Here is a 14,372-nt window from a genome sequence, read left to right on the forward strand (position 1 = left end):
TGCTCTGGGCTGCAGCAGCTCCAAGGAGTCCCCCCTGCCCCTCTCCAGGCTCTTGAGGCTCCCGCCACTGGCGGCGCTCCCCCCTCTCTGGGCTCCCCACTTTGGGCTCCTGGGGGGACACAGGGTTCTGCTCCTCCAGGCTGCCTCTGTCAGCAGCCGCCACCGCCATCCCCGATGTCCCCCCAAGGGGCCTTTTCCACTCAGCCTTGGACTTCTTCATTCTCCAAACATCCCCCCAAAAAAACCTAATTGATGGACCTTCCAGGATATCTGGGCTGAGCTCTCCTGTCCAGGGCACCTGTGGGATGGGGCGTGATGATCCAATGGGTGGGGGCTGTGAATTCAGGGAGTGCTCCACCTAATGGTTCCTTCTCCTTTCCCTGATCCTCCTTTGTCTCTCCTCTTCCTCCCACTCCTCCTCTTCCCTCCCTCCTCCTCCTCCCCCAGCAGCAGCCACACCCTCGGTGCCCCATTCCTGCAGCCCTCGCAGCTGGCGGCAGGAGCAGGGATGGAGCCGGGACAGGTTGGGATGGGCAGCGCGGGGTTCTCGTCTGCTCCCAGCCGCTGCGGGTGGGGGGAACCTGGCCCGGGCCTGAGGAGAGGCAAACTGGGCAAACTGGGGGCTGCACATCCAAACTGGGCCTTGCTGGGGACCCGGCCTGGCCACTGCCAGCCCTTGGGGCTCCTCTCGGCACATCCGCTGGGGGGAACGCACACAGGGCTGGGGGATCCCAGCAGTGGCAGCACTGGGAGGGGCTGGTTTGTACTGGGATCATACTGGGATCATTCTGGGATGGAGTAGGGGCCTGCAGGGGCAATTGAGACCATGTTGGGGGCAAATGGGATATACTGGAAGCCACTGGAATCATTCTGAGGGTGACCAGGAGCAGCTGGAAGCAACTGGAATCATGCTGGGAGCAACTGGGATGAACTGGGAGTCACTGGGTGCATTCTGGGGGTGATTGGAAGCAACTGGGCTTGTACTGGGATGAACTGTGATCATGCTGGAAGTGATTGGGATTATAGTGGCAGTGAGTATGGCTACACTGAGGTTGATTGGGAGTGGTTGAGAGCAAATGGGATCAAGAGGGAAGAACCTGGGAGTGACTGGCAGCTGAGTCCATGCTGGAGTCTGTTCCAGATTGCAAGGCAGGATGTATTCTTACCATCTGTATGGCAGTTGTCTTTTGCCAATGGGCAGTTTTCCTTATCTCTCTCTGAGTGTTCACAATCACTCCTCCCTCGGGAAGGGACATCTGCTGATAACAGGCTATTGAATGTCACTGTGTCCTGGTTTAGGACAAATTAGGGGAAATCTCCAAAAGGGAGCCCCCCCAAAAAAACAAACCTCCAACCACCCCTCCCCCCAATACCGGGTTAGGGAAGGAATTTCTTGGAGGAGCAAAGTAGAAAACAAAACCTATTTATTGACAAGTAACAAAAGAACACTCCCCAACACAAGAAAAGAAAAGAAACCAGGCAGTGTTGTGGAGGGCGCTGAGCTTCTCTCGCAGACTCCGGGGATCCCGGACGTCTCAGGTCAGGTCCGGAGCCGGTCCAGTATCTTCAGGGGAGGGTAAGAAAGAGAGGACGAAAGAAAAGAAAAAAACAGCGCAGAAAGCAGCAAAGGGGAAAAAAAAAAAGCAGCTATCAGCTAGGGCTAAGGCAGAAGCAAGCAAGCAAGCAAGCGGCAAGCCAAGCCAAACAGCTGAAAGCAAAAGTGCCCCAGTCCCCCTCACTCCTCCCTCCCCGCCCCACCGCGGCAAGACAGCCGGGCGGGGGGGGGAGGAAGAGAGAGAGAGAGAGAGAGAAAAAGCACAGCTGCCAGACACAACACACGATACTGGGATAAAGGCTGTCACCCCACGACACTCTGCATGACTGATAAGAACTACAGCATCCCATTGTGAGATGCTCTGCCCTGAGGGAGGAGCCAGGCATTGCTACCCAGATATAATCTGGAGATTCTGGAATACCAGAACAGCTTTCTCCATGGGATTCCCCAGAGGAACAGCAGCTGTCTCTTCTTCCACTGGATCTTCAGAGAAAGATTACATCCTTTTCTACAGGACCTCCTTGCTCCAACAGAACCACACCTGCCACTTCAGGAGGACTGCAGCCACATTTCCAATTCGACTGCTACCAACACCCTGACCCACAGGGTGTCAGGTTGAGTTGTGACTCTGGAAATGTTGCTCTAGTGTACTGCATTGTTTATTCGTTTAATTTTCTTCCCTATTAAAGAACTGTTATTTCCTGCTCCCATATCTGTGCCTAAGAGCCCCCTTAATTTCAAAATTATAACAATTTGGAGGGAGGGGGGTTTACATTTTCCATTTCAGTGGTGGCTCCTGCCTTCATTAGCTGACACCTGTCTTTTCAGACATTAACAAGGGGAAAGTTTCAAAGCCTCAGTTATAAAGCAAACAAAGTTTGGAGGAAAAAAAAAATAGGAATTGGGGATGTTCTATTAGTTGCAGAAGCAGGGTGAAATTTATTAGGACAGGATTTACAGGTGCAGTTTGACATTCTCTTGAGTGCTCCCAGAGAAAGGGAAAATGGTAGTTAGGCTTCTCCAATTAAGGGGAAAAAATGAGGAGAAAATTCAAGAGATTATTTGGGCAAAACCAAAAAACTGAGGTAAATTGAACATGAAAGCTATAGTAATAAAAATAGTTAATGAAAACCATCCAGTTTGGGTACGATACATCCGCTCTCCCTGGAGGGGAGATGAGGACTAAGGCCAGTGATCAAGGACCTACTTGAGGACAGGACCTTAGAACCATTAATGTCCCCCCATAATGCACCCATATTGCCAGTAAAGAAGTCAGATGGGATTTACAGGCATGTCCAAGATTTGAGAGAAGTGAACAAAAGAGCTGTGATTTAGTACCCAGTAGTGCCTAATCCCTAAACACCACTAAGTAACATCCCAGTGGCTTAGCGTGATAGACCTAAAAGATGCTTTTTGGGCATACCCACTGGGAGAGGGAAGTGGGTTATATTTGCTTTTAAATGGGAGGACCCCGATTCTGAGAGGAAGCAACAGCTTTGCTGGACTAGGTTACCCCAAGGGTTTTCTGAACCCCCAAACCTCTTTGGTCAAGTGCCAGGAGAAGTACTACAACTTTTCTCCATCAAACCTGAGATTAAGCTCGTCCGATATGTAAATTATTTGCTTTTCTCAGGGCAGGAAGAAAAAGAAGTTTGAGAATCCACCATAGTGTTGTTAAATTTTCTGGGGGACCAAGGATTTTGGGTATCAAAAGGGAAATTCCAATTTGTACAGCGGGAAGTAAAATTCCTAGGACATGTGACAAGGGAGCTGGCAGCTGAACCCTGAAAGAATTACAGGGATAGTCTCACTCCCACGGCCAAAAACTAAGAGGGAAGTCAGAAGGTTTTTAGGCCTGTTGGGATATTGTAGGCTGTGGATTGAAGGATACACACAGGCCATCAAGTTTTTGCATGAAAAGTTAGTTGAAGAAGAGATTAGGTGGGGAAAAGACAACAAACAAAAGTTTGAAGCTTTTAAAGCAATAGTTAGTCAGTGCACCAGTACTGAGTCTTCCTGCCTTTGACAAACCCTTCTATCTGTTTGTAGATATAGAAAAGGAGTACCACATGGAGTATTAGCCCAGGACTGGGGAGGATCCAGGAAACCAGTGGCCTATATAGCAAAAGTGCTAGACCCCGTCAGCTGGGGGTGGCCAACCTGCATTCAGGCTGTGGCAGTGACTGCCCTACTCATAGCAGAAAGCAAAACTTTACCCATTCTGAAAAAACTCAAAGTATACACCCCTCACTCAGTTAGAAGTATCCTAAGCCAAAAGGCTGAGAAATTACTCATTGATTCCTAAGTGCTAAATGACGAAGCCATCTTAATAAATAGTCATTTAGAACTGATCGTGAGTAACCAACTCAACCCTGCCCAGTTTTTGTATGGAGAACCAAGTGGCGAACTAATACATAATTGCCTAGAGGTTATAAACTATCAAACGAAAGCAAGAGAGGACCTAAGAGATCAACCATTCCAAGGAGGGAGGTGATTGTACATCGATGGACCTGCATGGGTAATAAAGGGGCACAGGGTATCAGGGTATGCTATAGTACATGAAGGGTTGATAGCCATAGAAAAGAGAAAGTTGCCTTCCAACTGGTCAGCCCAAGCGTGGGAGCTGTATGTCCTAAAACGAGCTCTGGAAATATTAGCACAGAAAAGGGGAACAATAGATACAGACTGAAAATACACTTTTGGCATAGTGCATATCTTCGGAAAATTTTGGGAAGAGAGGGGGCTATTCAATTCCAAGGGAAAGGGACTGATTTAAGTGTTATGAACCTTACAATTACCAGAGGAAGTCGCAGTGGTAAATGTTAAAGGACATAAAAAGGGGCTGACTCAGGAGGCATGAGGGAACAATTTAGCTGATTTAGAAGCTTAAAATGCAACTGAATCAGAGACAGAAAAGCTAATAACAGTATTAGCACCCATGAGAGAAATGCAAAAAATCCCTGTATTCAGTGGGACGGAAGAGGAAGAACTCCTTAAAAGAGGAGCCAAGAAAGATAACAAAGGGAAGTGGAGATGAGCAGATGGGAGGCAAATATTGAATAAGCCCCTTGCCAAGAAAATACTAGAAGGCATACATGGAACAACACATTGGGGTACACAAGTGCTAAGTGATCAATTTCTAAGGGATTGGGGCTGCATAGGAATTTTCAGAATAGCTAAGCAAGTAACTGAACAGTGTGTGATATGTCAACAAGTGAATAAGAAAATCATGAGGAAAACACCCAGAGGAGGGCGAGAACTAGCCTTAAGGCCCTTTCAAAACATCTAAGTAGACTTTACTGAGCTTCCCCAGGTACAACGGTGGAAGTGTTTGCCAGTGATAGTAGATTATGTGACTCATTGGGTGGTACCCAGTGTGAAAGCCAGTGCCAATGCTGTGAGTAAAACATTTCTGGAATCAATTATTCCCCAATATGGGATGGTAAATAGGAATGATTCAGACCGGGGAACTCATTTCACATCAAAGATACGAAAATCAAGACCCTTCGGTTGTATTTTGATAAGGACTTAATAAACCATTTAAATTTTTGAAAGTGAAAATGATTTCTCACATGGGGTTAGGGAATGTGAGGAAAGGTTGTCCACACTGGGTCAGCTGAAAGGTACAACTTGTCTGACCTGGCCAGACCTCCTTAGGAGTGGCCCTACATCAATATCATACACAGAATGCTGCAATCACCACTTCTCAAAAGAGAAGAGTAATAAAATACAGTCTTTAAAAAAGGATTACATATTTCTTAGAAGCTCATTGAAATATTTCTCCATAACTGTAAAAGGAAAACTTCCTGATGAATAGGACAAGACCAGAGGGAAATCAAGGCAGAGCCATGGTTTGTCAGTACTTGCTTGATCCTAATGAGCCCTGTGGTGCATTTGGAGCTGAACCCTTGAACCTCAGGGCCTGAGAAGAGATTGCACAAACCATTCCAGGAGTCAAAGTCAGAAGAAAACCTCAAAGTGTCTCAAAGCATGAATGGGTCCCACTGAGGTCAATCCCAGCACAGGCTTCTCGTGGACTCCTGGAAGAGAGAATTGGAAGCCAGGATTGCAGAAAAAAAACTTCTCAGAGATTCAATGTAGAAAGGAAAATCCAAAGTACCTTAAAAACCTTGAGTACCTCAAAGCATTAATAAGCCCCACTGAGTGTCAGTACAAAGCTCTCCAGGGACTCGTTAAAGCAGATAATTGGGGCCATGAATGCACAAACCTCTCACAGAGTCTGTATCAAAAGGGAAACACCAAGTACCATAAAATAACTGAAGTAACTTGAAGCATTAATGAGTCCCACTGAATGTTGCTAGTGACAAAGAATCTCAAGGGACTAAGTACAGCAGATAATTGGAGGCCATGATTGCACAAACCTCTCAGAGACTCCAAGGCAAAAGCCAAACCTAAAGTATTTTGAAAAACCTACAGTCCCTGCAGGGAGCATTAAGGAGCCCCCAGGGCCATTGCTGAGCAAGGCTCCCCAGGGACTCCTTCCAGCAGATCCTTGAGGCCACTGGGATGTGGACTAGGGGTGGATGCTGAGGGCAGGACAAGAGGCTGACAGTGCCCAGCCTGGCTGGGGCTGTGCCAGGAGGCCCCAGTGCCTCAGGACAAGGTGTCTCCTCCCAGCTCTTGGTGGCACAGACCCTGCTGCTGTGCCCCATGGCACCAAGACTTGGCTTCTCTTTGTCCCCACCTGTCATCGCTGCCACCAGTTCTCTGCTCTGCCTGGGGCCTGGGGAAACTTTCTGAATTGTGTCCCTCAGTGAGACCCATTAAAAGTTACAGAAATTTTGGACTTGGAATCTGATTTTGAGCTCTTGAGAAGTTCTTTAGCACACTCTGAGGCACTGATGAGTGTGATGCAAAGAGCACCAAAGCCCCAGAGGCTCATTACAGTCCCTGTGCTGTGTCTGTGCTGCTGAGCTGGGCCGGGCTCCTGGCCCAGAGGCAGCTCCTGGCAAGGGCAGCGCTGCAGAGAGACAGCTCTGGCCAGGAGCAGCTCCTGTGCACAGCCCAGCAGGGCTGGGGCACTGCCAGGGCCCCTCAGGGACACCAGCAGGGCACAGACAGAGCTCACAGGGGCTCAGCACTGGCAGGGGCTGTGGGATGGCCCCGAGGGGGTTGTGTCACAGCAGCACCTCTGGGGCTGTGTCACAGAGGCACAGAGCAGCTGGGATGTCAGCAAGGGGCTGTGTGACAGCACAGAGTGGGCTGTGTGAGGTCACAGATTGGGCTATGACATCACAGAGTTTGTTGTGTGAGGTCACTGAGCAGCTACAGCATCATTGAAGGGGATTCTGTGACATCACAGAGCAGGCTGTGACACCATGGCATGGCTGTATGACAGCATAGAGCAGGGTGTGATGTGAAAGTGTGCGCTGTGACATTACAGAGTGGAAGTATGACATCACAGAGAGGGTTTTGTGTCATCACTGAAGGGATTGTTACATCACAGAGCTGACTGTGGTGTCATAGAGTAGGGTGTGACACCATAGAGCAAACACTGCCATCAGAGAGAGGGGCTCTGTGACATCAGAGCATGGGTTGTGACATCACTCAGTGACTGAGCAACATCACAGAGCAGGCTGTGATGTCACAGAACAGACTGTGATGTCACAGTGTGACTTTGTGACATTACAAAATCTTCTGCAACATGACACAGCAGCTGCATGACATCACAGGATGACACCTCAGAGTAGGCTCTGTGACATCACAGGAGGCAGTGTGACATCACAGGGGCTGTGTGACATCCCAGGGGCATTGTGACACAACCGGGATCTGTGGGACATCACAGGGGCTGTGTGACATCACAGGGGCTGTGTGAGGTCACTGGGAAGGCCACTCTGCCCCGGCCCCCCTCACAGTTCCCCCCAGAGCAGTCCAACCCTGCTCGTGCACAGCGGGGTCCCCTCTCCCCCTGGGGTCCCCCCGCCCCCGGCCCCGCAGCCTCCCCCAGAGGATGTTCCACGAGATCGACCCCAGAGCCTGACACAGGGATGGGGGGCCAGGGCCCTGGGGGTGGGACAGGGGGACAGGGACCTCCCGGCAGGGTCCCTGTGTCCCCCAGGGCCAGAGCCTGGGCCAGGGCTCCTTCACCCTGTTACGAACGAGGCCTTGAGAGCGCTGAAAAAATCCCCAGCAAGGGATCAGGAAAAACCAGATTTAATATTAAGGGACAGCAGCACAAAGTTCCTTGGCAAGAGTCACTCTGCTCCTGACTGGACACTTCAGACACTCCAAGGAAACAAAGCAACAACAAAACCAAACAAAATCTAGGCAATCAAACCAGAAATGGGTTGAGAACTGTCCCCGTGTTTCTGTGTGATATACAAGGACAGTGAAGGCAAGGATAAAAGGAATATGGCCCAAAAGCTTAGCAGAGCTCAAACTTAACAGGACTTAACTTATACCTTAACCCTAACTGATACCTTCAACTTCACAATTTAGCAAAAGAACACCACTTAACAGTACTTAACCTCACTTAAAACCTATGACTTAGCAATTTAACAGAGTAACGCTTAACAATATTTTACTTAGCTAATAAGTCATATTTAACTTAAAAATTTAGAAAAAGAACAATTCTTAGCAGCATTTAACTTCGTTTAGACCTCGTGATTTAAATTACTTACTGATATCTGGATATCTGACTGACTCAGCTATCCAAGGCAATCAAGCCCCTCACCTGGCACAGGTGATGCCAGCAGGGGGCTATTTACAGATCACAAACGGAACGAGGCTGCTGTGGAACATGCCTTGAGCTGTTTTATTTTTTTCAGCAACAGTCTCATTACATGCTTATGACAATGGGAAGATGCCACCAGCTCACATCCCAGGCAGCAGACAAAGAACTTGATGTTACAACTTACTTTATAAATTTCTTGACCAATCACACAAAGCAAAAGCACATTGACAGTAGTTCTATCATATCACCATAAGTACACGTACTTTGGGTTAAAACAATGCTTGCCTATTTCAAATACAATGCCTACTTGGAAGCCTTAAAACACAATGCACAGAGCTCCATTATTAAGCTTCAACCTTCCTAATATCTTGCTAGATAAACCTTTCTTTAGCTTAGAGAGTTATTTAGACAAGCGTTAATACACAGACCATTGTTCTATTTGTCCTTGCTTTGCTACAGTTTAAATAATTTTTCTGCTGACCTATCTCATGGCTGCTGCTTACCTCTAACCACAGTTCTGCTGTCTCAATGGCCTGCCTTTTGCAGCTTTCCCAGAAACCTCTGATTTTGTGGATTCCCACACACAGGTACTCCTGTGTGCACACAGACACCAAGAGTCAGTGCAAGGCACCTGTGGGAAATTCCCCTGAGGGCAGGAAATGCTCACTGTGGATCCTTTGGCATCTCCCCAGAGGGTGAAGGGTTGAGCCTGGAGGAGTGGGGGGATCGGCCCAGGCTCTGTCGTTGTTCAGGATCCCTGAGTGCAGCAAACGGGAGAGTTCCCAGCTGGGAGAGGCCCCACTCAGAGGGAGTCGCTGGCCCAGGAGAGCTCCAAGGGCTCCTTTTGGAGTGCTGTGTGCAGGGCCCCAAGAGAGGGGCTTCAGTCCCAGCAATGGTTCATCCTGGCCGCACTTGGCATCAAATAGCTTTCTTTGGCAATGTGAGAACAGATATACTGTGCCACGGAGGGAACAAAAACAGTTCCCAGGGCTGCTCCTAAAGGAACCAGGAGCTGGTTGGGCAGCAGCAGTGCCTGGAGCAGTCAGTGTTTGTGATGAGCTGCAGAGGAGCTGAGCCCAGGGGCTCTTGGCCAAGGCCCAGGCCCAAGGAGCATTTCTCAGCTGGCAGGGCGGCCTGAGAAGGGGAGGGGGGAATGCAGCAGCGCAGGGCCCATGGAACCAAGGGACCATTGTGACACTGTGGGGTCCTGAGAGACCAAGGGACCATTGTGACACTGTGGGGCCCTTTGAGACCAAGGAACCATTGTGAAACTGTGGGGCCCTGTGAGACCAAGGGACCATGGTGGCACTGTGGGGCCTCATGGAATCATGGAGAGCACTGTGACATTGCTGGGCCTCATGGAACCAAGGGGACCGTACTGATGCTGTGTGGCTCCATGGAATGTAGGGATCATTGTGACACTGAGAGGCTGTAGGTGCATCTGTGGGAGTGTCTGTAGGACTGATGGGGGTCACGCACGGTCGGGACGGACAGAGACGAGAGATCTCTGCAGCCAAGTCGTGAAACTATCAGTTTATTACAAAGGGCGTGGGTGCATGGCCCTGTTGCGAGCTGCGAGCCGCAGCTCGTAGCAGGGCCGAGAGAAGAGAGGCTCAAAGTGTAAGGGAGTTAAAAGACAAAGGTTTAAGAGTGGAGAGCATGTAGAAAGGAGAGGGTGAAGAAGTGCAGAGGTGAGCACAAAAAAAAAAGAGAAGAGGAAGAGGAAGAGCGAGGAAAAAGAGAAGTGGAAGAGAGAGGAAAGAGGGAGGAAAGAGAAGTGGAAGAAAGCGAAGTTCCTGTTGCAATACAATAAATCATCTTCAGTGTTGAATATTCAGATTCTCATTAACCAATGTACTACAGCATGCATATCCTATAACATTTCCATACAACCTATAAGAATCACTACATTACCATACTGTGTTACATTTTAAACCCAAATTTACTCTTTGGGCCCTATCTGCCAAGCTGCAGGGTCTGCTCTGACCCTTGGACCTGCCTGCTTGCAGAGGGTATTGTTTCATCAAGAGGGGATTACCTTCAGCTGGCCACACCATTGTTTTCCAGTTGTTCAGTATCAAAGGGATCTCAAAACTTGCTTTCATTTCAATCTCGCTTATAGTTTCTATATTCTCAAAATCTTTTGCCAGGCAATCATATTTATAAGGCTTTCCTGTTCCATCCTCCTCAACAAGAGGCCTTATGGAATTGTGGAGACCATTGTGACACTTTGGGGTGTCATGGAACCAAGGGGCCATTGTGACACTGCAAGACCCCATGGAGCCAAAGGTCCCTTGTGACATTGTGAGGTCTCATGAAGTTGTGGAGACACCATTAAGAGACTTCAAAGTCTCATGGAACCAAGGGGCCATTGTGACACTGAAGGGCACCATTGAATCATGGAGACCGTTGTGATACTATGAGGCCCCATGGAATAAGGAAAGCATTGTGACACTGTGAGGCCTCATGGAACCAGTGAGACCATTGTGATCCTGGCGGTCCCTACAGAACCAAGAGGACCATTGTGATACTGTGGGGCCTCGTGAAACCAAGCGGCCTTTGTGACACTGCTGGGCTGCATGAAACCAAAGTTTCAGGATGACATATAGGGGTCTCCTGTCATGAATGGTCCATTGTGACACTGTGGAGCCAGAGGAGACCATTGTGACACAGCAAACCCCCAGGGTCCAAAGATCCATTGTGACATTGCAGGGCTTATGGAACAGGGAGTCTTGTGACATTACGGGGCCTGGGGAACCACGGAGACCATTGTGACACTGCAAGGCCTCATGGAATCATTTGGACCATTGTGACACTGCAGAGCCTTCAAGAACCTAGGGATCATTGTGACACTGTGGGACCGCGTTGAACCAAGGGTCCGTTGTGACACTACAGGACTTATTGTAATCAAGGGACCATTGTGACACTGTGGGACCCTATGAAAACAAGTCATCATTTTGGCACTGTGGGGCCTCATGAATCCAAGGTACTATTGTGGCTCTATGGGGCCCCACAATACCAAGGGAACACAGAGCATGTCTGGCTCAATATGCCAAGGTCAGCTGGGCCAGTCAGGTGGCCTCCCAGGGGCCACCTGACTGGCCCAGCTGACCTTGGCATATTGAGGGTCTCTTCTCATCTGCTGCTGAAACACTGGAATTACACGCTTTTCTTGCCATGGAAGAGAACTCTCCTCCTCCAGGCACCCATGGCCAGAATTAGGATTTCACTTATATCCAGAGATTGTTCCCATAGGAATATGGCCAGGACAAGTCTGGCTGGCAATGGTTTCACAAGGTTCACCTCTCATCAGTCCTCGAAACACTGGGGAAGTCTGCAAGTTTTCCTTCCTATGGGAAAGAACGGTCCTGCTTCTCCAGGCACTCATGGCCAAGGTTGGGCTTCCACCTCCAAAATTCCGTCCGAAGAATGCTTCCAGACAAAATCTGCCATTACTGACATGTCTGGCTGTCTTAGGCCTAGTGAGGCTCTCACGTGCCTTCTAAACACTGGGGCTCTGTGCTATGGAATAGAACTGCCCTTCTCATCCACGTGCCCATGGCCAGAATTGGGATTTCGACCTCCAATATTGTCTGTTGTGAAAGACTGGAGAAGATTGTTGGCTGAAAACATTTTGTGTGAGGGGGAGGAAGGGGCAGGTCCACCCTTGCCCTGCCCTGGAACCCCAGCCCTGCCCTGTCCTGGTACACCAATCCCCCCAGAACCTCTATCCCAGCCCAGCAGCGTCTGCCAGTCCCTGGCACAGCACAGGCAATGCTCCACAGCCACCTCTGCAGTCCCCAGCCCAGCTCCTGAGGGACCAAATGAGCCCAAGTCCCACCTGGGGGAAGGGCCCAGGGAGACCAAGGGGTATTTAAGGCTGATCACATGGCAAGCACATATCTTGACCCTACCTGCTCTTGGAATTTCCATCTGAATAGTGCTGGAAAACAGGAATTGGTAGCTGTGTTTGTGCCTCTCAGTATCTTTTTTGCCTTTCTTTCTTTCTGTGTCTTCTTCTAATTTCCTTCTCTTGAACATTTTAATTACCTTAAAATAGAACAGGCTTACAATTTGAGGAATTGAATGGGCCAAGGTAATGCTTTGAGAAGTGTTTTCTGATGATAGTATGTCATATTAAACCTTTTGCAAAAATTTCCTTGATTTTCCAGTTTGCCAGTAAAGGCTGTTTTATTGTTTTGAGCTCCTAAGAATCTCTTGTACTGGTATTTCTCCAGAGAGTCCAACTCAGGGTACAAAACCAAATGTAATTCATTTTAAAAGTCTCCTTGAGAGAGTTGTTTGGGGGATGGGAGTCAGGGCTTGTCTGTCCTGCTGGGCACAGCCCAGGCAGGGCTTTCCCAGCCACATTCCACACTCCATTTCCCAGCTGGGGCCGCTGGTGCCTCTGAGTTGTGCTGCCCCAGCCTCAGGGACGCTCTCCTTGTCTGCCCATTCCCCCATGGTCTCTGGGCAGGGATGGCCTCAGTGGGGGCTGCTGACATCCTCAGCACCTTGGAGGGTGCTGCTGAATTTTCCTGCTCCAGAGGCTTGTTCAGCCTTCAGCTCTTCAGTGCAGGAATTCAGTGTCCCAGGGCTCATTAACATTCAGAACACCTGAACAAGCCAAGCCTCTGGGAATAATTTGATTTAATTTCCAAATCTTTTGTGGTTAAGTAGATCTCAGTAGTATATTCAAAGTGAATACATGATATTTATAAAGACAGCAAGAAGAGATTTTTTAGGTCTTTCTTAGTTTTGTTTCCCTGTTAATAAATTGATATGTGCAATCTTCAATTGACACTGAATCCCAGTACCTCCTCATGCAGTTTGAACAGGTATGAAAATCAAGACCCTTTATATCAGACCATCAATCAGACTCTGTCCTTACCCCCACCCCACCATTTCCTCCATCCAAGCCCTGGCACTCAGAGCAGCCTTGTGCAAATCTGAGCGCCCTCCAGCCCAGGCTGCACCTGCAGCTTTCAGCTCCTTGGCTCCAGCTCCCACCTGCTTTCCTTGGAGAAGGAGCTGCCTAAGACACAGAGGGATGTCCATTTATTGCCAGCCAGCAAAGCCAAGGGAAGGCACAGCTCTATCAAATGCAAAAGTCATTCTACTCCCTGGCTCTACCCTGCCTCTGATCCCCACAGCCTGTCCTGTTTCCTTCATCCCTGCATTGCCAGGGACTTTCTGGGACAAGGGAGCTCTGCTCTGGCTGTGGAGGTAGGTCCAAGTGCAGGCCTGGAGTGGGAACCACAAATCATCAGGTTTGTGCCCTTTGTGGGGCAGGAACTGGTGAGACTCAGAGGCACACAAATTTTCTCTTCATGGCAAACAGACCATAGTGGAACAAGACACAATTTAATAACAACCACGCTGTTCTCTGAGACATGTGCAACATCCAAGCAGGATCTCATGAGTCCACCAACCATAAGTGATTTCCATACTGTCGTGGTTTGACCGGAAATGGGACATCTGGGATATGTTGTTTTGCTGTGGTTACCAATGGGTAATTGGAATTTAAGATGGGCACTTAGTTTGACCAGTGGGACATTTGGATCCGCCTCTTGAGACTACGAACCCAAGGGGTTAAAAGCAGGGCTCTTGGCCTTCGGAGTGCTCTTGGGATTTCCGGCATGAAGAAGTCTCTCCCCCGGCCCAGTTGCTGGCTGGGCTGGGGGAGGGGAAAGCCACGTGGCCCATCTACGGTAGGCCCGGGTTCGGAGGAAGGGTGGCAGACCCTTGAGCGACCTGTTTATTCCCCCCCCAGAGAATGCAGCCCGTGCTCGAACTGTATATCTTGAAACTTGATATCATGTGCCGGCAGGCAGCATGGCTGGGCGGAGAAAGGGGGGGGCAGCGGGCAGTCCGGCCGCCTGGGAGAGCTTTTAACCCTTTGGGGAATGAAGGCTTCGCAGAACATTGCCTTTCCTGGGAAAGGGATAGGAGTGGAAGATGAAGGAAGAAAATCAGGCCAGTAAGGAGGGTCTGGCAAAGGGAGAAGAGAGATGTTGAAGGAATGGAGGAAGATGGAGTGGCAGTTTTTGCTGGACTCTTTTTTGTTGTATTTCCATGGACTGTTTCCTGGTGATGCAGAGGCTGTATTGCAGGGGGAAGCGG

Source organism: Melozone crissalis, unplaced genomic scaffold (genome assembly GCF_028551555.1).
Source record: "Melozone crissalis strain CALT ecotype California unplaced genomic scaffold, PUWL_Pcris_2 ptg000068l_1, whole genome shotgun sequence".
NCBI classification, from domain to species: Eukaryota; Metazoa; Chordata; class Aves; order Passeriformes; family Passerellidae; genus Melozone; species Melozone crissalis.